The 24,194-nt window shown below is 38.5% G+C and overlaps 1 protein-coding gene across 5 annotated transcripts in view; it reads left to right on the top strand.

Moving 5' to 3' along the window:
* Enox1 (ecto-NOX disulfide-thiol exchanger 1) overlaps window positions 1-24,194 on the top strand; it is a 533,584-nt gene that overhangs the window by 97,147 nt on the left and 412,243 nt on the right. For 4 of the 5 annotated variants that reach the window (XM_076872045.1, XM_076872047.1, XM_076872043.1 and 1 more), the window contains one exon: window positions 12,970-13,035. The exons of the other annotated variant lie outside the window; for it this stretch is intronic. The gene's annotated coding sequence lies outside the window, so the exon portion shown is untranslated. The remainder of the gene's footprint in view (window positions 1-12,969; window positions 13,036-24,194) is intronic. 5 annotated transcript variants of the gene reach the window in all.

Raw genomic sequence — 24,194 nt, 5'->3', positions numbered from 1 at the left:
CAATAGTAATTGACTGTGGGCAAATCTAGTGGATTAGAAAAAATTCTAGGAGTTATCTTTTTTTAATCTAGATAAAAATTAGTGCTAAGTCTAATTTCATGTTGATGATCGCAAAAAAAAAAAAAGTTTTCTTTTTTCGCACCTTCTATGTTATAGAGTAGTGTTTAAATGGTATAATATATTTTTGAAAGCTTTCAAATATAAACAGTATTGGTGCCTAAAAGAGTGAGCTTCAGTTCTCTGGGATATTTATTCCAAAGTCATCAAAATTTATTGAACACCTGGTGTGCATAACAACTTATCTCTAGGCTGTAAATAGATAAGTTTGATGCTAGTAGAGGGGGAAATTGAGTGTCATTGTAAATAAACCTGATGTTTAGCCATTACTTTTACAACAAGGTTTTGTATACTGAGACACCTTTATTAAGGTGGATGTTTTGTAAGGGGTCATGGTAAATGTGAGCTAGCACATGAGGGGAGATAAATAACCTACATTAACATATGTAATCTTGATCACATAACAAGTCTGTGACTTCATTTGGGCCTGAGTGGTACTCGGTATTATCCTCATTTCATTCATGGAGAAAACTTGGAATCAAGTGGCAATATGACTGACAAACAGCTAGACCTGAATCTGTGGGATTTTTAAGCCCAGGGCTGGCCCATCCTACCTGATGCAAGTGTTATTTGATGCTCGCATTGACTGGTATTGTTAATTTATGCACACATGGATTCATTTATGAATCCATCTACCAAACAAATATTTGAAAACCAATTTAATGCCACACTCTATAAGAAGAGGCAGATCTGAATTAATAGAAAATATGAATGATAGGATAATATGATACATAACAAAGGTACTTGATAAAACCACATGACTTAAATTTTAGCTTAATGTCTCAGTACAGTTATTTTAGATGGATAAAATTTCTTTTAAATGGAGAAAATTTCTTTAAAATTTTTGAAAATAGTGATTAGCTATAAGAATAAACTAAATCATTTGTAGTTAGAGAATTGATTTTTTTAAATAATGGCATATTGGTGCTATGTTGGTAATATTGATCCTGATGATGAACTGAAGGCAAGCTTTCTTCCCCAACCCTTTACGAGATGGTAGCTTTCCCTCTCCAGCCTCCTCGCTATGTTGTACATGCAGCATTTACTGTAGCATCTTGTAGATTTCCAAGGAAATAGTCTACCAAATAGTCTGAAGTAGAGATGTCTCGATTAGTAGAATATGTAGTAGAGATAATCCTTGAATATGACAGGGTTGTGTCACTGTATACCTATGGTAATTTGAAAATCATCTTAAGTTGAAAATGCATTTAGTGCACTCAACCTACTGAACACCATAGCTAGGTGACAGGGTAAGGAGCAGTGACTAAACTGGAGTGATTCTGTAGCTGACTAGGAGTTGAGGCTCACTGCTGCTGCCCAGCATCACAAGTGAGGATGGTAACACATATCACTAGCCCAAGATCAAAATTCAAGATTCCAAGTACAAATTCTGCAAGGAACACTTTCACATCATTGTACCATCAAAAAAATTGTTAAGTTGAACTGCTATAAGCCAGGGATAGCTGTATAAACAATAAGAGAAAAAATAGTCTAATGATGTATTCTGGAAGTCACAGGACCTCACATCAGTAGATCAGGGTCTGGGGCTAGGGCTGTATGTAGCTCAGTGGTAAAGTGCTTGCCTTGCATGTGTGGGGCACTGGGTTCGATCCTGAGCACCACATAAAAATAAATAAAGATATTGTGAGTCCATCTACAACCAAAAAAACTTTTTTAAAAAAAGAATAAGATCAGGATCTGAATGTAGATTCTCTCACTTGTGTGGAATTGCACAAGATTCTGAGTCTCTTTGGGACCTGGATTTATTTAATAGTCTTATGTCACATTGTTGTCAGAATTAAAAGACATGATAGATTTGAAGAATGCTTTGGAGAGGGAGATAGAGTGTGTAATTGTATAAACATTTTTTCAGGATCTTCACTGTGATCATTGGTACCTCATAATGTCAGGTGTCAAGTGAGGATAATAGGGCGTTTGACATGGACTCAAGCTGTGAAGGGAAGAAGGGAAATAGGGCTCTAGAGAGAGGTTGTTTTGAGAATAAAGGGAAAAGTGTGTCAGTGCTTGCCTTATTCTTGACTCCTTTCCCCTGGACCCTCTTTGGATGTTCTCAGTTCAATGTTTGCCGCTTCCAGTGGCTGGTCATGCCACTGACATCCTGTAGCCTTCTGTTCTAGCTTCTGGAGGGACCCTGAGATGTCTTGCAGTGGTGTCGAAGGCCGCCTCCTTGGGTCCACCCTGGTTTCTGACTGTCTGCTTACTTGGGGCTACTCCCACCCGTGCTTATCTGCTCTCCAGGCCTCCTGCCTCAGCCGGTCCTCATCCTCTCTGGGTCAGGTCCCCTCTGAGTCAGGCCCAGTTTGCTTTTCCTCTTGCCATCTTTGTCTCCTGTACTCCCTTTGCAAACTACAATCACCATACTACCAAAAAGGGAAAAACATTTTAATGATATGGGAAAAGAGAGTTAAGAATGTAAAGGATTCAGGCAGTAAAAAGAGCAGAATACACAGGGAGACGGGGCCTGGATGAAGGGCCAGGTGTGATGCCCTGTGGGCAGTTTCAGAGGGTGACCCACGTGTTTATCAACTCTGTTCTTGTGTGTGTGTGGAGCATATCACTTAAAATGCCTCTGTTAAAGCAGGATCGTGAATAGTGGATGAAAATTACTCTGTTTTAATACACATGACCCCCCAGGTGCTTAGTCCTGAAGGTAATATTTTAAATCTTTAGCTTAGAGGCTAGGGTGCAGCTCATGAGGCATTTCAAACTCCTTTCCCCTGGACCTTCTTTGGATGTTCTCAGTTCATTTCCTGAGGGAACCCATAGCTGTCATCCTATGAAGTCACCAGTTGCCCATTAGTGGAACTGTGCTTACAGTGGAAGGGGGCCTTTGGGAAAATATCAGAGAAAAACAGCAGAGAGGAAGTCTGCAGATCAACAAGAAAACAAACAACCCACATTTCCTAGGAACAAAAATGTATGACTCACGGGCCAAACACAGAGGTGGATACCCCCTCATGGTTTCTCTTTCAATATGCAAACTGTGGTGAGGTAGGGTGCAAGATGCCTGAGGAAGTGCCTGGCAGGTGAGAACTGGAAGCCTGTTTTTAAAAGGTGGACAGGTGGTGTGCAGACAGGACAATGTGTCCAGGATCTTGGGGCCTGCCCTTGACGCTTGTCTTCTCTAAGTAAGATCTGTGTTATTTCAGAGGTAATCCCGTCTAATTAAATTTTACTTCTTTAAATAATGTTACAAAGACCAGGGCTGTGATTCTTTGGTTCTAGTGGTTTTGTTTTTTCTTTCTCTAAAATTTTTTCAGTGCTTTTGATATTCTTTGAGAAAATAATTGATGAGGAATTCCAGAGGCGGCTACATACAACAATACTCTTAGGTTAGTGAGCCCTTCCCTTTATAAGGGATCCTGCCTCTGTGGCCCTGGGGAGGGTTTCTGATGTGCTTGTGCGATGTTGTTCATAATTAAAATGTATGCTTAAAAATCTGTGTCACATTGCACTCTAATATTTGATTTGCTCTCTGTAAGGTTTGCTTTAGTGCCATTGATTTTGTTTTTTTGTTTTACATAATCCATTTTGTGGATTATTTAACTAGCATCTGTGATGGGATCAGGCAAAGGAAAGGTAAGAGCAGCACCTCAAAAACCTTAAGTCCTCAGGAATGTATGTTCTCAGATCCAAGCAGTGCCTGCAGGTGTCCTGGGAGGTGCTCTGGGAGGTGCACAGAGGCTGTGAGGATGGTGCGATTGCTCTTCTTGCTCTGATTGTGTGATGACTTGCAGTGTCAGTGAGACTGGTCACCTCATTTGCCCTCATGTTTGTTGCGTAGTAATCAGGACATCAATAAGAGCAACAATCCTTTCTCCCTATTCCTTGAAAGATTGTTGCAACGATTTAAACTTTTCTCAGAATTGCAAAAATGGTGTTTAAAATAATGTGTTTACATGTGCATGAGTATGTACAGATGCATTTGCTATTTCCATTGAGGTAGAAATTAAGCAAGCTGAACTTGAGTTCTTTTGGTGGACTTGAATATGCCTATCACTTCCCTCATCCCTAGGTCTACAATATGGCACATGCCACCCCTTTGGTCTTCATAGCTTGTCTTTAAGAAGGATCATTTTCCTATCAGTGCATGGTGTCTCTTCCCATTCAGAATTTCTTTTCTCCTTATCCCTCCCATTCAATTTATCCATCACCAATTCTGTCAGCTGTTCTTTAAAAACATCTTTCAGATTCTTCCACTTTTCTTCTAATGCAGTCTCCTTAGACCCAGACCACCACCATCAGCAGCCTCTGTGGTCTGCCTCTCTATAATCTCTTTTCTACCCAGTAGCCAGAGTGAACTTTTAAAAATGTAAAAACATTAAGACAATTCCTGTCTAAAACGTTTCAATGCCTTCTTGGCGCTTTTAAACTGAAAGTCACACTTCTATCCACAACCTACCTGGTGTACCTTCATGCCAGCTCGTGTGTTCCCATTCGTTAGATTCTAGCAGAGCTGGACTCGGCACTTTTTTTCCATACCTTAAACATTTAAAAAGTAGACTTTATTTTTTTTAAGAGGAATTTTAGGTTTGCAGCAAAATTTAATGAGAAGTACATAGGTTTTCCAAATATTACCCAGGTCCCCCCAGTGTTGTATAAGCCTCCCCCACAATCAGCATTCCTACCAGAGTGGTGCATTTATTAGAACTGAGGAACATACATTGATGCATCATTATTGCTCAATGCCCATAGCTCATGTGTGAATTCACTCTTGTTGTCTTCTAATCTGTGGGTTTGGACAAATGCATAATGTCATGTACCCAACACTGTAGTGTCATATAGAGTAGCTGTGACCTAAAAAGCCTCTTCGGTCACCTGTTCATCCCTCCCTTCCCCCAAGCCCCTGGAAACCCCTGATTCTTTCACTGTCTCTATAGTTTTTACTTTTCCTGAATGCCATGTAGGTGGAATCTTAGCATATGGAGCCTGTTGTGACTGGCTTCTCTTGCTTAGTAATATGCATTCATGCTTCCTCTGTGTCTTTTCATGACCTTAAGGATTCTGCTATAGATTTTTGCTTGGCTTGGCTTTAAATTTTCATCCAATTTAACAAGTTTCTCTTATCACAACTGTTGTATTTTCTTTATAGCACTTGTTGCCCTCTTATTTATTTATCCTGCTCATCACCTCTCTCACCCACTAGAACATAAGTTCAGAGGGAGTAGGGGTCTGGTCTGAATTTTTCTGGGCTGTTCTTCCCAGTACCTAGAACAGTATCTGCTGCATAGTAGGCTCAGCAAATGTTTGAAGAGGTGAATGCACACATGCCTTGAATATTAATTTCCTTGAGCTTTACTCTTCTCTCCTACATGGTTTTCAAGGTGACAAACTCTTTCATTCACTGTGCTCTGGATTTTGTTCAGAGGATGAGTCAGGAATTCATGTTAAGTCACTGAGTCTGGGAATTATTTCTTGTTCACCTTTGGCTTCTGAAGCTCTGTTGGTTGCTTACTGAATTTAATGGGCCTCCAGGCGAATGGCAGGGTGGTAGCCTTGGTGAAATCAGTCACATTGTGAGAGAGAACAGAGGCTGTAGAAAATGATTAAGGGAAAATAACAGAAAAGTGTGATTTAACATTTATTAAGTCATACATTGCACTCAAGCTGTGTATAACATAAAAGGGGAATTAGGAGACAAGGCTGATATAAAATGAGTGAGTACACACAAGCATACAAACATCACCCAGAGGAAGGTATTGCCTCAGATCTTCGCTCGCAGACCAAACTGTAGTCTTATCAAAAAATTAAGGGCTAGTTCAGGAGGGAGATGATTCAGCCAGTGCTTGTGGCCCAGTCATGCCCTGTGGGGCAGAGGGAAGCCTGCAATTTTATTATTGGTTTTTAAAGAAACTTTCTCTAAGGCTAACAGTCTTTCTAGGAAGTCCAAACCAAGTGAAGCTGAGTTAATGTTCTCATTAAAATGTTAAAGAGGCTTTATTCATGAACGACTGAAGCTGTAATTGCTTTATCCTTGTAAACTATGAAAATAAGGGGAGGTGATGTCTCTGGAGGCTTCCACCTAGTCCCTATGTTGGGAGGAGCTTTGTTTAAGAGGGCTTGGCTGGATCTAGGGATGGAGTGGATCCCTGGGCTCTCTCTTTCTGGTAAGCAGTGGAAGTGGTGGTGAGGGCCACTCCATCAATCTGTTCTCATTCTTTTGCAAGAGGTATTTGACTATTTATTTGATTTTGAGTTCTCATTTGGAAATCATTTGCACACATGCACACACACACTGTGGAAGGAAGTGTTTTCTTATTTTTCTATCCTTCCTAAAAACACAGTTTATGAGATGAGGACAGAAGAAATCTAAAGATGCTAAAGTGGTGGTGAAAGTGAACAGAGAATCAATCTAGAAAAGCTATTGAAAATGAAAGGCAGAGGGAAAGGGCACTCAGAGAGCTGGCTTTAGGAGATAACAGATGTCCCCCCACTCCTTGCCAACCCTTGGTACTGCAGCACAAAAACAGCTATAGAACTTTAGGTAGTGAATGCAGACGGCAAATGCAACTGTTTTTTTTTTTTTTTTTTTCTTTTTTCTGGAAATGACTTGTAATGATGTTTGGATAACACCAAAATTATGAAGCTGCTATTTTTATGGAAACCTTGTTGCTGGAAAGCTGAAAATGAAATTTAAGGAAAAAAAGATTAAAACATACCATCTTTTCTCTAATTCCTTCTTAGTAGAAAACCCTGTTTGTTGATTGTTAGAAAATGTCTAGGTCTTTTTATATACAGACATAATAGTAGAAGTAATATCTAGGGATTGCTTAAAAGTAGTGCAGGGGAGGAAAAATGTGTTTTTCTTATACCTCCTAGATTGGTGGCTGAGGCCACTCTAACAAAAGACAGCAAGAGAGAACATAGAAATTTGCTTGAGCTTTACATGGGAAGGGAGGCTTTGCAAGGAACTGAAGACCTGAAGAACCTATTAAACTGTGGACAAGGTGGATTTGATCTGATAGTAATAATGGGGGGATGAGGGTGGAGCAGCATCTACCAAGGCCAGTGTGTTCAGATTCTTCTTGGCATCACTTGTCTTTGGTTTCTTTCTTTTGCATGTAGGGAGGGTATCTCTCACAGGAGAATCTAAAGATCTGCTTCAGGAGAAGTAAGAAAATTTCTCACAAATTTCGTGAATTGCTTTGTGGGAGAAGGGTAAGAGGACACGGGAAAGACCTTTTTGCCTCTCCTGTTTTCTCAAATGCCAGGGTGCCATATTTTGGGCTAGCAAATCTTAAAGCCCATTAATAGTTACTTTTATTTTTCTTTTCCCACTACTGGGTTTTAGATATTTGAGCCTAAGTCAGATTTAGGTTGAAACATAAAATGTGCTAGGGCTGTCAAAGTTTTTTCTTCATGGGTTGACTCCTTTTCAGGTGAGTTCAGGGCATTTATTAAACTGGCTACAGTGTTAGCGGTGGTGATGTTGCAGGTTAACCCAGGATGCTCTAAAGGTTTCTAAGGAGTTGTTTTCTAGAGAGGCGATCATCCCAGTCCTGTGATATTAATGGTGTCAATGTGAAAAAAATAAAACACAAAACTCTGATAGTTTTGAACTTCAGTGAATTCCAATTTCTGGAACACTGTTGGTGATACATACTGAAATAGATTCTTAAAAAATTATTAAGAGAATCAAAGCAATAAATAACAAATTTCTAGTCTGGCTTCATGGGGTGACTTGCAATCCCTGTTTTGAGAAACTGTTGACCTGGTCCCTGAATTCAGTGGTGAATCCATAGCGATGGGGCTTCCTTGGTTGTTTTTCGGACACAGCTTAACTGGTCATGGCTCCTCTTTCCTTTATCCAAGGTAGAATTCCAACCCTGTTCCTGGCCTGTGGAGTGAGTCCATTCTGGAGGCTTTTTCTTGCTTGCCTGGGAAATCTTGGTGTTTCAGGATGAGGTCTTTACTTCCCAGTATGACTCAGAAGCCTCTGAAAGAGCATAATTGTAGGACAAGACATTCTGTGATAATGGTGTAGGTACAAGCAACCTTGGGAACAAACAGAAAGATTGACTAATTTGTCTAGGGCATTGTGTGTGTGTGTGTTTTTTTTTTTTTTTTTTTAGAACTCTTGTCCACTTTTCTGATTTTTTTTTCTATTTCCTCATTTGGTGTTCTGTTAGTTATCACATCTGACTGTGCAGTATCCCTGGCCAAAGCATCCCCTCTTCACATTCTAGTGCTTGGAGACAAGTTACCTCTGAAATTCTATGTTGACCTTATGATTAGACGACAGTGTCAGAAACCTAGGGGAAGTTTTCAGAGTCCCTCAGTGTGTGATAATAGTTTCCTCCAGCTAGGACTTCTGTTGTGTTAGACTTAACATTGGTTGGTTGGTTGATTGTTTACGTAACTCATTTATTCACCAGATATTTGGGGAACATATGCTGTATGCCAGGGAGCATGTATTATATCTAGGGGACGTGATAAAAAGGTGACAAACCAGATTTACCTACGAAGTTTTACTGATAGCTCACAGGTTGAATATAAAAGCATGGAATACCTGAAGAAAACCAAATTGCTTTTCTGGAATTTGAAGAATCTGTGTTGCCAGGTCACCGCCTGCTCTGTAAAGTCCTACCTAAGCATATTTGATGTGGGAAGTAGTATCAGATACTTTATATGTTGCAATAATCTCCATATATTTATGAAGCTGTAACTTATACGGCTTCCTGATGGGGCATTGAATGAGACCTTTTGTGTGCTGCGTTGTGTCTTTGTCAAGAAGCTCTCTGGTAATTCCTGCCTGCATCATTCATCTGGCTTATGCTGGTAATGCAGTATGTTTCAGTCATTCTGAGAGGGTTTGGGGATCTGCACAAAGAAGAATAAGACTAGCAAAGGATTGGTTTCATGGCAGGTTGGAGGGAAAGAGGGAATGCACTTAGGGACATTTAGGGAAAACAAAGGAGAGAATGAAACCCTTTGCCTAGTGTATTTTACATCTTTATTCCTTTTCAGCACGGCAACTGAATATTCCAGAGTTCTATGTTTTTAAAAATGCTAAGAAAATGTTAGGTTACTGCATTATTTTTAATTGGTTCTTTTGAGTTATACATGACAGTAGAAAGTATTTTTGACATACTTATAAAAGCATAAAAGAATATTTCTTATTCTAACTCGGATCCCAGTATCTCTACTTCCCTTCCCTCTCTCCACCCGCTACTCTCTTCCCTATATTGATCTTTCTACCATTTTACCCATAGTATTTCTTATATTAATTTCTTGTGGATGTTCTCTATGGTGAGATTCACTATGGTGTACTCATGCATGTACATAGGAAAGTTATGTCAGATTCATTCCACTATCTTTCCTTATCAAATCTCTCGTCCCTTCCCTTCATTTCCCTTTTTCTACTCCACTGAATTTCAGTCCTCCCCCAACCCCACTTTATTGTGAGTTACCTTCCACATATCAGAGAAAACATGTGACCTTTGATTTTTTGGGACTGGCTTATTTCACTTAGCATGATAGTCTCCAAATTCATCCATTTACTGGCAAATGTCATTAAGTCATTCTTTATGTCTGAGTGATATTTCATTATGTATATATGCCACATTTTCTTTACCTATTCATCTGTTGAAGGGCACACCTAGGTTGGCTCCATAGCTTAGATATTGTGAATTGTGCTTCTGTAAACATCAATGTGGCTGCATCATTGTAGTATGCTGATTTTAAATCCTTTGGATATATACCCAGTGGTGGGATAGCTGGGTCAAGTGGTGGTTCCATTCCTCGTTTTTTGAGAAATCTCCATACGCTTTGTAGAGTAGTTGCACCGTTTGTACACCCACCAACAATGTATAAGTGAACCTTTTTTCCCCATATCCTCAGCAACATTTGTTGTTATTTCTATTCTTGGTAATATCCATTCTGACTGGAATAAGATGAAATTTCAGTGTAGTTTTAATTTGCATTTCTCTATTTGCTAGGGATGTTGAACATTTTTTCTTATTCTTGTTGACTGTTCATATTATATTTCTTTTGAGAAGTGTCTGCTTAATTTCTTTGCCCATTTATTTATTTATTTGGTGTTAAGCTTTTTGAGTTTTTTGTATATCCTGGAAATTAATGCCTTATCTGAGGTGTAGTTTCTCTCCTAAGGAGCAACCAATGATTTTCTCCCATTCTGTAGACTCTCTCTTCATACTCTTGATGGTTTCCTTTGCTGTGAAGAAGCTTTTAAATTTGATGCCATTTTGTTTATTGATTTTTAAATTTTACTTCTTGTGCTTTAGGAGCTTTGCTAAGGATGTTCATTCCTGAGCTGAAATGTTGGAATGTGAGGCCTATAATTTCTTCTAGCAGTTTCAGTATTTCTGATCTAATTTTTATGTCTTTGATTCACTGTGAGTTGAGTTTTGTGCAGGGTGAGAAATAGGGGTTTAGTTTTATTCTGCGACATATGGATTTTCCAGTTTTACCAACACCATTTGTTGAAGATGCTGTCTTTTCTCCAATGTATATCTGTGGTGCCTTTGTCTAGTATGAGATGATTGTATTTATGTGGGTTTGTCTCTGTATCTTCTATTCCATTGATCTTCAACTATACTACAGAGCTATAATAACAAAAACACCATGGTATTAGTGTCCAAACAGGCAGGTTACTGCATTTTTTGAAAGCATTCTCCTAAATGACCTGGCATAGGTAGAAAAGAATCTGAGAACTCCAGTGTTACACCGGAGCTGTAGAGGAGTCTAGCAATATTCTGTGGTTTCCAAATTCTGTGCTTGGGAGCACTGACTCTATGCTAATAACAGAGATTCTGGGAGAGGGAAGAGCATCAAGGAGTGCAATACAAATGTGGGAATGTTAGTGAAGAAAAGGGTAAAGATGGAAGGAACGTATGGAAGGGCAGGAAGATGTTTGTTGGTCCTTCCTCCTCTCCCTGTCTCCTGCACACAAGGGTAGAGTGCGACAAAGGAGGGAAGGAGAGTGAGAGCGCTGGTTGGAGAACAGAGGGCACTGGAGGCCATAAGGGAGAAGGAAAATGAGTCAAAGAAATCACAAGGATAAGTGAGGGGGAAGGAGACAGGATAAAAACTATTTAAATGCAAGAAAAAGAGAGAGCCACAGAAAGGGGCGCGCCCACTTTGGTCACACTGAGAGCCTTCAATTGCTCCCAGCAGTGCATCTGCCAAATAGCCAGTGTCCCTTGCCGAAGACATTTTCCTGACTTTTGTATTAACTTTAATGCAATTCTCTTTATGGTCCCTGTATTGCTCATTGACACTCTGCGTGATCACATAGCCAGTGTGGAGGCACAGTTCTGTTATCCCTGCCCGCTTGGCGTGTGCAGCTGACTTCCCAGGCAGTGCTTCTTATGTTTGATGTTTTCCATTCCTCCCTGTCTACAGGTAGGCAAGTTAAAAGGAAAGTGGAAGGAAAAAAAAAAAAAAAACCTTTCTTAAGGGTTGGTACGTAAGCTCATGCATACAAATATCCAGAGCAGCTGAAAAAAAATTCTATAAAATCACAACCTGCTTTTTTTTTTTTTTTTTTTTTTTTTTGAAGCAAGGTAATTGACTCTTTTTTTGCTGGACTGCTTACTTGCCTTAACTAACCCAGTGCCACACTCACTGTACCTGTAAGTGGACTGCTTCTTGAAAGATCTTATCTTTCCTTATCCTTTTTTAAGACTGAGCTCAAAAAACCTTCCCGGTATGCCAGGTCTGGGTCAGGTGCTTTCTAAGTAGGACACCAGTGCCCATTCTTATTCCTGGTTTCCTCTGCAGTCCCTTCTTGTTAGAGCTGCTAGCCATGTCACAATTTGTGTTTGTCTACTTTGGGGTCTTTGCACAGTATTTGTTATTATTGAGATCCTATTTGTGGAATGAATGATATCTGTCATCAGTATCCATAATGCTGGTCTTTTGACTATAAAATAAATTCTTCTAGAATTGGCTATACTTTCAGATATTCATTTACAATTGATCTACATGTTACAGAAAAGGGAGTTGTCCAGTAGTAAGGGGCTTCCAGAGAGTTTAGTAGATATTTATCCCAGATTCACACAACTATAATGAAAGGATAGTGATGCTAATAGCTTCTGAATACAAGAGGATAGTCTTGAAGTTTGGAGCAATCTGTTACTTGTGATCCTGGCAACCACAGGCTTCTCAGACTTTACTGCACTAGAAACCATCTAAAGAATCTTGTTAAAATGCAGTTTTTGGTGCATAGGTCTCCTTAGAGATGATACTGTCCATCGACCATGCTCTGAGAAACAAGGCTTTGAAATAGTTCCCAGAAAATTAAGTTGGGATTTATTCTAATTTGAAAATATCCAGGTATGTTTTATAGTTTCCAGAACAAAAGATTTTTCTGAACAAAAATATAAATAGCTAACTCATTTCAGCTTGGAAATTTGCAAGAATTTCCCACACTTAAAAGTAGTATATCTGATCTTGGTAAGCCCCCAAATTTTCTTTTGAATGACTTGAATGACACTGTGAGTTATACTTCCCTGATTAACTTACAGATTTATTTCTTTAGGCTTTCTTAGATGGGAAGGCTACCCAGCACTAGCCCCAGTGTAACTACCTTAGCAAGAAGGATTACTTTTAACGCAGAAATATTCTATGGAAGATTGACTGTTCAAAGGCTGTGTTTATGATGAGACCTTCACATTTATTGATTGTTACCAGGTTAGCACCATGCAGAGACCTTCTGCAAGGGCATTCAGTTGGAATGGCTAGAAATGGAAAGGGCAATGTTCAGCTCAAATTCTGCAAGTGAACCTTGCATCTGCTTACATATGTTCAATCAGCTCTTTGAAATTGATGTTTGAAGTTTCTTCTAACAAGATGGCCTTTGTTTTACAGGTCCTTTGCAGCCAGCATGCTATCATATTTATAACATATGGAGAAGAGATTGTTCACCATGCTCAGGTAAAGGGATTGTGTGCGTGGCACAAATGACAAGCAGGAATAATGGCAGGTTGTCACTGTATGAAAACTTATTTGGCTTAATTATACTACTGACATAATTCCCTTACTCAAGTTATGCCTGTGCTTCAGAGAGCCCATGGTCAAACATCAAGAACTAACATGCATTTAGGGAGCATCTACAAAGGACCTCTACAACAAGGCCTCTGCAAACAACCAGTAAAGAAACACGACCAGTCACAGGAGATCTGTTGGCAACTTCTACAGAGTTAATGTAGAACAGTTACTATTGTTCATCTTATTCCCTTATCAGAAATCTTTTTTTTCCAAATTTATGTAAATATGTGAATATTGAAGGCTTCTAATTAAAGTGTTATCTCTGTCTCCTTATCTGAAGTCATCCTTCTAAATTTCCTTTGCATATTCTTTTAAAATAAATGCCTGTCTCACAACTTTGATTTGCCCAAATAGGTCACCATGATTAATTTCCATTAACTTTTAGGGCTTTCTAATCATCTTTTTAGAGGATTAAACTGTCTCCATTGAGTCAGTCTGCTCCTTAGGAAAGAAATCCTCTTTTTTTTCTCTGATCACCTTTATAGAACTATTGTAGATGGTGTTGATCAGTGGTCTAGGGTCTGAATCTGGCTCCATTAATTGAGCCAAAATAGTGTAGATAGACCTACACTGGGAGTTCTCTTTCCGTTGCCAATTTTGTTATTGGTTTTATTTATTTTCTGAGCCAGTCAATATTAGTTTCTTAAAAACTACCTTAACAAAGTACTACAGACTGATTGGCTTTAGTAATACAAATGTGTTGTCTCACAGTTCTGGAGGCTGAAGTCCAACATCAAGGTTTTGGTGGCTTTGCTTCTCAGGGTTTGTGAAGAGGATGCTGTTCCAGGCCACCTTCTGGTTGCCTCAGGAATTCCTTGGCTTATAGATGGCATCTGTTTTTACATTGCCTTCCCTCTCTATGTGTCTCTCTCTATGTCCAAATTTTCCCTATTTATAAGAGTACCATTCATGTTGGGTCAAGGCCTACTGTAATGACCTATCTTAACTCCCTCCTCTTTATCATTGTCCTATTTCCAAATAAAATTACATTCACGTGTATTGAAGGTTAGGACTTCAGCATCTTTTGAGGCACACAGCTCAACTGGAATACTGTTTAAGGGAAGGGAATGTATTTACTCTTGGTACACCCTTAAAATCTAGCATAGTGCGTGCTGCTTATTATTTGTTGAATGTGTGTGAATGACTAAGAATACAACAGCCATGGTCACTAGTTTGAACAAGCAAAGTGCAATTACCAGAGGTGGGTAGGCAGCATGCTGACTCTTACTATCCTCGGTGAACTCTTAGTTTTAGGATAGTCCAAATTAAGCAACATTATAACAGGGATAAGACTTTTCCTTTATTAGTAATAGAAAGTGGGCTTAAGAAAACAATAACCAACCACACAAAAAACTACAACAACAAAGCTCCCCAAGCCCTCTGTAGGACCAGTCCTGCCTTCTCTGCTGGCATCACAGGCTGGACTGGCCAATTTACATGAATCCTTTATCATTACATCAAGATATATTTCCAGCTAATTCAGGGCCATTTAAATCATACTGAGCGGGGTCTATTCTTCCTTTCCAGCTGCATCACTTTGCACTTATTAAATTTAATGTTCTATTCCCTACCTTCAGTCTGTAAGTGCTGTCCTGTAACAGATCTGCCCTTGGAGCATCTTCTCCTGTTTCTATGTTTCTTCAGCTCAAAATTATTAGAAGTTATCTACTGAGTGTTCAGATTTGGGTGTTGATGAAATATTAAGATACTGATCTCAAGGAAATACTTAAATGATCTATTCTTTAGGGATGTTTATTGGGGAAAACTTTGTGTCCAGTTGGGTTTGTACATTCTGTCCCTGTCTGTGGTTACTTCCACAAAAGGAAGAGGAAGGGTCCTGATGAAAAGAGGCAAAAGTAAGGGGCAGATTTCCTCCTGGGAATAAGTGGACAGTTTAAGAGCTCTGAATTCTTCTAAGCCCCTGGACTAGTGCTGTGTAGAGTTGTAAGTTGACAGGCCACAGTTTAGGTATTGACTGTGGGTCAGGCCCAGGCCTTCTTCAAGCCTGTGCTGCAGGCAGGTTGGAAACATTTACTTATAGGCTGCCCCAGCCCCACGGGGGCATCTGTGCTCCTGGCGTGGGGCTTTAGGCTGTCCCAAGGCCAAAGGATAACATTGGCTCTGACAACATTGGATTTATTAGATGATGACAGGCAGTAAAATATGAAAATGAAAATAAAAATTTATTTCAGCATTTCCTACAACCATATTAGTCCTAAGAAAATTGGTAAATCAAGCAGCAAGTGTTTATGGCGTGTATGATGCATGTAGGCGCGGTTCCACCAAACGCCGTGTAAGGATGTATAACTTCATCTTGGTGCCTTCACTGTTTAATTTTCTTTTCCATTTTCTTCAAGGGCTTACTACTGTCGATTAGAGGCCTTCTATAACTTTCCATGTGCATTCTCCTTGGTTGGTTTGTGAGGATGTCTGCAGGGCTTCATTAAAATTAAAATAATAAAATTGTTTCGGTCACACAGTGATCAAATCAGAGTGATGGTGGGATTGTTCTTCATTGTCTGTAGGTGGAGCCCCGTGAGCTCCTGCTAATTGAAATAGCTAGCAAAGTACTCCACAGTGTCCGCGACTCAGTGATAAATAAGTGATAAATCGTACTTTAATAACTAATTTATTTTGTGTGTACCTAGTACTTTCCTGTTATTAAAAAGGAAATTACCCAGGAATTACACTTTAAGAACCCTGATCACTGAAAGCTTAGCTTACTGTTGATGCCCAGTCTTTTTTTCTACTACCATTTTACATTTCTTCAGCTTTGTCAATCTTAGATTTCTGAGACGTCAGCTCTAAGACTTTCATGGAACTGATCATAATGGATTGTCAAACTCTGATTTCAAAAAGTGGGAAATCATTTTTATATCCATCTAGTTAAGAATTAACGTGGTAGGTTTTAAAAATCTCTTCAAGTGTATTTGTGACATTATGGAACGTATTTAAATTCAACAAATTCAACTTTGAGTCAAGATCCTATCAAATTTCCTTAGGAAATTTTTGCAATGAATAAGTTAAAATACAAATCTTAGTGTTTGCTTTCTCTGGGTTCTTCCTCTGTGTCTCTCTGATGATTCCTTCTTGGTTTCATTTAAAATTCATGAGTTTATGTTGAGTGATCCTGAGCTGATAATATAAAATGATGAAGAGGAGCAGTGGGCTCCTGCTAGGGAGCTCAGAAGCCTGGCATTCTCCCCCATCTTTTGCTGCTTCTACATTTAGTTTCATATTATCTACTTTCCTTTTCCTTTGTATCTGTGACTATCCTTTCTTCAGACTTTGCACGTTTTCTTTTTGTTTATTAGTTCAATCAGTCATTTGTTTATTTATTCATTCACCCACATATTGCCCTTCTGTCCTGTGCCAAAAATTGCTCTGAGGAAGATGTCAAGTGTATTGTAATTTAGATAGGAGATAGTCATGCAAACATCATCGCTGTGATGGGGCTATCCATATACCGTATATAACTTCCATATAAAAAGCAGAGCAACTTAATTGGCTTGAGGGAGTTAGGAAATGCTTCATAAGTGAAGACTTAATTCAAGTGGAGATTGGAAAAAGCAGAAAAGAGATTGCTAGGTGGATCAGCAAGGTAGAGAGAGATCATTCCAAATGGGAAATGGGGTAGATTGGCAGGGAGGTCTGAGGGAGGAGGGTATATTTTTGTTGTTCAGGATATTGCTGGATCATACAGTGGAAGAGGGAGGTGGGGATAGGTAATGCTCTTTCAGAACATGGAAATCAGGTTTTGAAGGTCCTTTTGTACATTACCAAGCCTTCCTGTCTCAGGCCTACAAACAACAATTGTTTTTAGTTCATCCTGCAAGAAGGCTGAGTTAAAGAAGTGCATATCTTCTGCCAGACTCTTCCTTTATGACCCTTACCCTGGTCTCATTACTTCCAAAGGAAAATCGGGTCTTTTTCACCTTTTATTTATGCCATTAAATAATTTATGCTCCTAGATTAGTTTGTTTTGCTTCTCACAATTTGCTACTTTTCTATTTCCATTTTCAAAATGCTTTGGTTCTTCAAGACCTTCCTGAAATTCATATTCTTTATGAAAACTTCTGTGCTCCTTCTGAATCCCCAGGAACTTTCAATGGACTCGCTATTTTCACATACTTCTCTATATCATGTTATTTTTATAACACTCTCAGAGACCCACACATTGAAAGGAAGGGCTACATGTCTTTTTTGTAGCCTCTCTATGCTGAAAGTGCAGCTTCTCATGTGTAATTGATACCGCATTGGCATTTGTTAAAAGAATGCTGGGAAACAGGGTTCCTGCAATTCGCAATGCTATTATAGAGGTGGAACTGAGGGATTGATTAATTGTCATATGGAAGAGGCAGTGGATAATGTAACATACAGATGAAACTTGTGGGGTAGAAAAATTGACAGTGAAAGTAGAAAGATTTTATTAAACAAAAGATAGACATAAGTACAAAAAATAGGTCCATTTTAATTGAAAATCTGTAAGTATCCTCAGGCTTAGGTATGGGAAGAAGACGGTTAGAAAGCCATTGAGCCACATGTGATTGACTTTGACAGTGAATGATAAATGACCCAGCAGGTAAAAGCACCTATATTGCATTAAGATGCTCTGCATCATTATACAAAATGATCTCTGGAAAATGTGATTCAATTTCAGGCTTCTCAGTTATAGATCTGGAGACAATCATGAATTCAGAAATATATTTACGAAACTCTGTTGCCACTGAACTCAAAAGACCATAATCCTATTACTTGTGGTTTTGAAAAGGGTAAACATGAGTAACTGGAAAGAGATATTGATTAAAGAAGTAATATGAGCAGGAATAATGGAATTAAAGTAATTGAGGCAATATTGGACCTAATGGACCTTGTTCTCTTAATGCTTTCCTTCTGCTTTTGTATTGAGTTGACTCTAAGTCGATTGGACTGTGTGCACTGAAAGAGAAGAACATGATGGAAGAATTAGTATTGCTGTCTATAAAGAAATCAATCTGTTGTTCTTAAGGAAGAGCATCAATCAGTCTGTGAAATTAATTAACTGGAATTTTTAGCATTTGACTTATAATGAAACAAATGGTGAGACAAGACTTTATGCCTAGCTCAACATATATATTCAGTATTTCTTGTATTCTATTTGGTCTTCCATTGAAGACCAAAGGATATCAGGGATTTAGTTTTAAAATGACATCAGTATACATCCTTTTGTTAGTACTAATTCATCCTGTTCTTTTTACCTGACTGCCCATATCTACAGTACTGTAAATGTGGGTTGCTCAATTTCATTGATTCTCTCTGAAGTGAGTTCTCTCACATTTCTACTGCCAGCCAGGCCAGGCCAACTTTGTGTGACCTTGGATCCTGGATTATTTAGTGTTTTAACTGTTTTTTTTTTCCTGTTGTTTTATTTTATTGATTTTTGTAATCGGACTTTCTGCCCTATGCAACCACTGGCAGTTTTAATTTTTAAAATAGCATATTGATGACAAAACTCCCTATTCAGAAAACTTCATTGTTTTCCTTTTGTCTACCAAGCTATAGGCTCAGTGTATTTGGAGTTCATTCCCTATTGTATTGCTTTGAAGAGTTTCTGTGTTTAGGCTTCTGCTACCTGTCACACTAAATCTCCCCCAGTCCCCACCCAGATTCTAAGGGGAAAACAAGTCTGTCTCTTTATGATATCATTCTACTTTTGAACATATACAGTGTTCTACTTAGAATCCATCTTTTCATATCTTTATCTGTCCAATTAAATCAGTTTAGCTTCAGGCAATAGTGATATAGTGATTTTTTTTTAAATCAAAAGCTGTGTTATAAAGACAGTGGTATAAATAGTATTAGGGCCTAGAGAATCTCAGGTGCACAATACCAAAGTTGTTTTTACCTATAGTTATTTCAATAATTAGGCTGTTTTCGATCTCTGTAAGTGTATAACTTTAAAACTTGAGCATCACTAAAAAATGCATTTTACTATATCTCTTTTCATAAGATTGTAGTGAGCTCAAGTAAACAATGATTTCTGGATCTTAATGATCCACTTAGTATGAGAAGCAAGATAAAGGTACTTAAAGCAGATGAGCTTTGATTATCTTACACCAAGAGCCCAAGTGTGCATGAAAGAAATTTTATCCCCAGTTGATCACTGCATCTTCTACACATTACACAACCTTTGCAAAGAAGTATCTGTAATATTTATTTTCAAACCGGAGGGTTTTTCCTCCACTGAGTTTCCTCTGACCATTCTACTCCCTTGTCTGGTGGTTTTCTCCCTCTGAATACCTTCTTTTAAGTTAATTATCAGCACAAAAAGTTCTTTACTAGTTCACGTTTAAAGAATTTTAAAAGTCTATATTGAAATAAGGGCATGCTTTTATTTCCCACAATGTTCAGTGTGGGAAATGCACATTCCTAGGCAATGAGTTGTACTATGTGTTAGAACAGGCAGATATTAAAACCAGATTGATCCAAATTCTCACGTTACTATCTTCCCCACTTCCTCCTGAAGGCTTGGCTTAATGTTGAAAACAAAATTCCTAGTGCAAAAGGATGAAGAATGATCAACAGGTTTCAGGTTAAAGATGAATTCATGTGTTCCTGACCCTTCTAAAATGCCATTGAAATGACCAATTAGTTTTTGTTTTTTAAAGGCTCACACCTTTAAGAACAATAAAACATATTTACACTATAGACTTTTAGAAGCTAGGATGCAGATGGATGGGTGGTACCTTATTTAGAAGCCTGAGAAAGTAGAGTTTATTTAAATCTGGCAGAGGAGAAAGGAAGGAGTAGTCCATTTTAAACTGATGAACTCAGCAAAAACTCAGAAACAAGAACCTCTGGAAGTGAAGGTGAAGATAGGGTTAAGAGCAGAACTATTCATTAAAATTTCAGATCTGCTTGCAAGATATCAAGGAAAAGCAAAAAGTCTTGAAATATGGTGGATTATGTTGATTTACCAAACTCTAAATACCATAGTACCTTCTTCCTGTTCCTTAGCAGCTAGGTTGAAATCTTACCTGTAGGAGGCTGCAGGAGACTTTCCTGGGAATCAACCTGAAAACAAAACTCAAGGAGGCTGACATCAGTGTTTCTCAAAGGAAAGGCCTAGCCAAAACAATCATGAAATGAATCCCATATAAACACCCCCAACCTTCATGTTGACTTTCTGGTACCCAACCCTTAAATATCAGTAGACAACCAGTAATCATCAGACATTTCAGGAAATCTTCTATCACAAGAGGCAGAAATTAAAGGGTGCAAACAGAAACCTTATAGAAAGAAAAAATCTTTCAGAAAGAAATCATTAGTATATCTGGAGAATTAGGGAAGATATTACAATTGTGGAACACAACAGAGTATGTAATAATTACAAGGTAAAGATAAGGAAATATCCAAGAAAGTGGAATAAAAAGAGAAAGAATAGCAAATAATATGAAAAATGCATGAAACTTAAAGGATTTGTTCATGAACTCCAACATCCAAAATAGCAACACCAGATGGAGAAAATATGGAAAATGCAGGACAGAAAACCATCAAAGGAGCAGTGCAACAAAACTTCCCACTGCCAAATACAGGAGTTTCTCAATCAGAAAAGACCAACATATCATCATGAAACTTTACAACTCTAGGATGTGCTTCAATAAATGACAGGGTAAATTAATAAAAAGAGACCCAGGACCCCAGAGACAGACCCAACATGAGAGGTGAAAAGATTCCCCAAAGTGGAGGTAAAATATGTGTGTGTGTGTGTGTGTGTGTGTGTATGTGTGTGTGTGTGTATGTGTGTGTGTGTGTGTATTGCAAGAGAAAATTTTCAAATCTTGTTTAGGTTTTGGGGATAAAATGATAAGTATATGGGAAACTAACCTAAACTGAATTTAACAGTAAGTAACTCTGGAGAGGTTCATAGGTCATGCAGAAAAGGGAATGTAGTCAGAGTGCTATAGGATTCAGCATCAGTAGTTTTTTCAAATCTCTTGTATTTAGTGTTTTACAACCAGAATTATGGCAAAATTCTATGAAGATGGGAACATGGGTCACATATCTGAGTATGAAGGATAACCTAACCCTCATCCTCCTCATTGGAAGGTCAATATACTTAACATTGGAAAACCAAGAAGTAGTAATATCAACATGTTATTTATATTATTGCATCTCATATTTGTCTCTTACACACAGAGACTATGATACTAAATAACACAGGAAGCTGAAAATACCTATTTGGGGATTATTCAATAGATATAAAACTTCCAAATAAAATATTTTTAAATTAGAAACCTGAACTTGCTTTTATGAATACAGCTTTTAAAATATTGTTTATATACCTGAAGTGGCTAAACACATTCTTGATCAAAATTTCAGTGATTTCTCTCTTCAGCTTCTTCTTGGTCAATGCTATATGGTTTGGATCTTAAATGCCCCCCAAAGGCCATATATTGAAGGCTTGGTCCCCGATCTATGGTGCTACTGGAGGTGGTGGTACCTAGTTGGAGGAGGTTAGGTCATTGGCAGGTATGTGCTCTTGAAGGGGATATTGGGACCATAGACCCTTCTTCTGTTTTTCTTTGTTTCCTGGCCACCATGTGGTGATTAGGCTTCCTTTGCTACTTGCTCTACTGTGCTACCATAGGCTTAAAGTGACAGGGCCAAGTGATTATGGACTGAAATCTCTGAAACCGTGAACCAAAATAAAGCCATCCTTTCTTTGTGTTTATTACCTCAAGTATTTTATTATAGTAACACAAACCTGACTAACATGGTATCATTGAGGTACTGTAGAAATAGTGATTAAACCAACAAAACTTTAAGCCATTTCAGAAAACCCAAAGTTCTACAACTTGGAATTTTTAGATTTAGCCAGGGATGGTGGTACATGCCAATCATCTCAGCAGCTTGGGAGATTGGGGCCAGAGGATCACAAGTCAAAAGCCACCCTGAACAACTTAGTGAGGCCTTAAGCAACTTAGTGAAACCCTGTTTCTTAATAAAATATAAAAAGGGATGGGGATGTGCTTCAGTGGTTAAGCACCCCTGGGTTCAATCCCTGGTACAAAAATAAAAACTAGTTTTAGCCTTTTTCTTTGCTAGAAAAATCTACTCTGATAATTCCAATAGGTTTCAAATCTAATTAATTTTTTCCTGTGAAATGATTACAAGTAGAAGCACATTAAACTCAAATGTGATAGAAAAACTGAGGTGCTGCAAGAAGTCAAATCTGTGCTCATAAGTGGATGGGCAAGGCAAACTTTTACTACTGCCGGAGGGGCATGCTACCAGAATGTGGCTAGCAAGCCTGCCTGGGTGGGCAGTCTGCCTGTTAATATCCCTAATGCAGCTCTGCCTTTCACCCTGCCTGGAGGAGTTTTGGGTTACAGTCTCCATGATTGGCTAATTTTAAAATTGGGGTGAGCGAAGGGAAGGACTGTAATTCAGATGCTACAATTGGATCCAATTAAGGCTATATTCTGAAAGTGGACCACTGGATTTTCTATTTCTCACAAATGGAAAGAAGTGTATGATACTGATAAAGCTAGGATTTGGAAGGCTGCCCTTTCCCCCCAACTTTCCAGACCCTTATCTTCAACCAGATGCATCTTATACACCCGCAGCAGCTACATGGGCTGCTTCTCCACAGTGCAGTGGAGCTCTCTGTAGAAACCTGTTGAGTTAGTTTCCCTGGTTTCTGTGCCTCTCAGCAGAGCTTTGAGAATCGTGCCTGCTGGCCTCGGGGCAGCCAGTAGCCAAGTAGGAACTACCCAGACACCAGCTGCTCCAGACCCCACTTGGTTCTCCAAGGATGAGGCCGTTAGTATCTCATAGCATGTTTGAAACCAAGTTTTAGCACAGTGGTGTAAGAGCAGACCTATCAGTTGGGAAACACCAATTTGCAGATGAGGAAGCAAATTTCAAGATAATTGCTTAAAAATTGAAGGCAGTTTCCTTTGTGCCTAGTACTATTTAACAATTGAGACTGCATTATTAGTGTTCATTTAAATACAAACTAATTTTTAAAAAGCATCTCTCAGGTTTTATTAAGTCTTCCAGACAGTTTGCCTTTCAACTGTTTTCATGAGATAAGATGTGAATATATATAATTGTGGAATATGGTCTACTTCTTAAGTATAGAGACTAGTCACTTTGTGGATTATCTACATGGCATCTTATACCTCAAGGATTAAGATAAAGATAAGAATAGCAAATCTAAAGATAGCAAACTTTATTTTAAAATAAAAAGATAAAGAGGTTGAAATCAGTGAAAAGTAGCACTTGTGTTTTGAAACTTCACTTGATTATTTTCCTGCTGTCTCTTTAACATGCTCCTAGGGAAGTCACTAATGATATTTTAAAAGAAGAGTTTGGAAACCGAGAGCCACTCTTTCACCAAATTAGCTGGAAAAGAAGAAAGGCACTTGAGAATCCACAGTGGAGAACCCTGCCCCTCCGTGGTAGGGACCGAGAACCTGCAAGTTTGGCGCTGTCTGTATTCAAGTCTGGAATTGGAATCATGGAACTTTAATTCACTGCTCAGCTAATGGGCCTGCTGATTTGCTCTCATTTTTCAGGCTTCTAATATGTCCTTAAAACCTTTACAGGGGCTTTATACTTTTAGCCTGAGGTCTCTGTGCTTTACATTTCCCTTTGTTCTTCAGACACTTACATCACCTCACTCTGTTTCATCTTCTGAGAGGTTCAGAATAATATATGGTATGCACTGAATAATTTGGATGAAGCTTATGACATGTCTTGATGATGTTAAACTACTCAAAGTCCTAGGAAACAGTTCCAACTTGCATTAGCACAAGATTAATGCAGGTGAACTTTATAAAGTCTTTAATTTTTTAAAAATTTACATTTTTACAAGTGATGATTGAAAAAACTATAGTATTCTTTCTACCCACATTACTGATTACAATTGCAAATATCTGCAAAAAGTGCTAGAATGGCTTCTCACTGTTCCATAAGAATCTGAATATTATTTTACTCATTTAATGGCTATTAAATATTTAAAAAAGTATTTTCTAAAAATATATCCATAACTATATGTA

This window comes from Callospermophilus lateralis, chromosome 12 (assembly GCF_048772815.1).
Source record: "Callospermophilus lateralis isolate mCalLat2 chromosome 12, mCalLat2.hap1, whole genome shotgun sequence".
Lineage (NCBI taxonomy): Eukaryota > Metazoa > Chordata > Mammalia > Rodentia > Sciuridae > Callospermophilus > Callospermophilus lateralis.
This window is presented reverse-complemented; position numbering and strand designations above follow the sequence as displayed.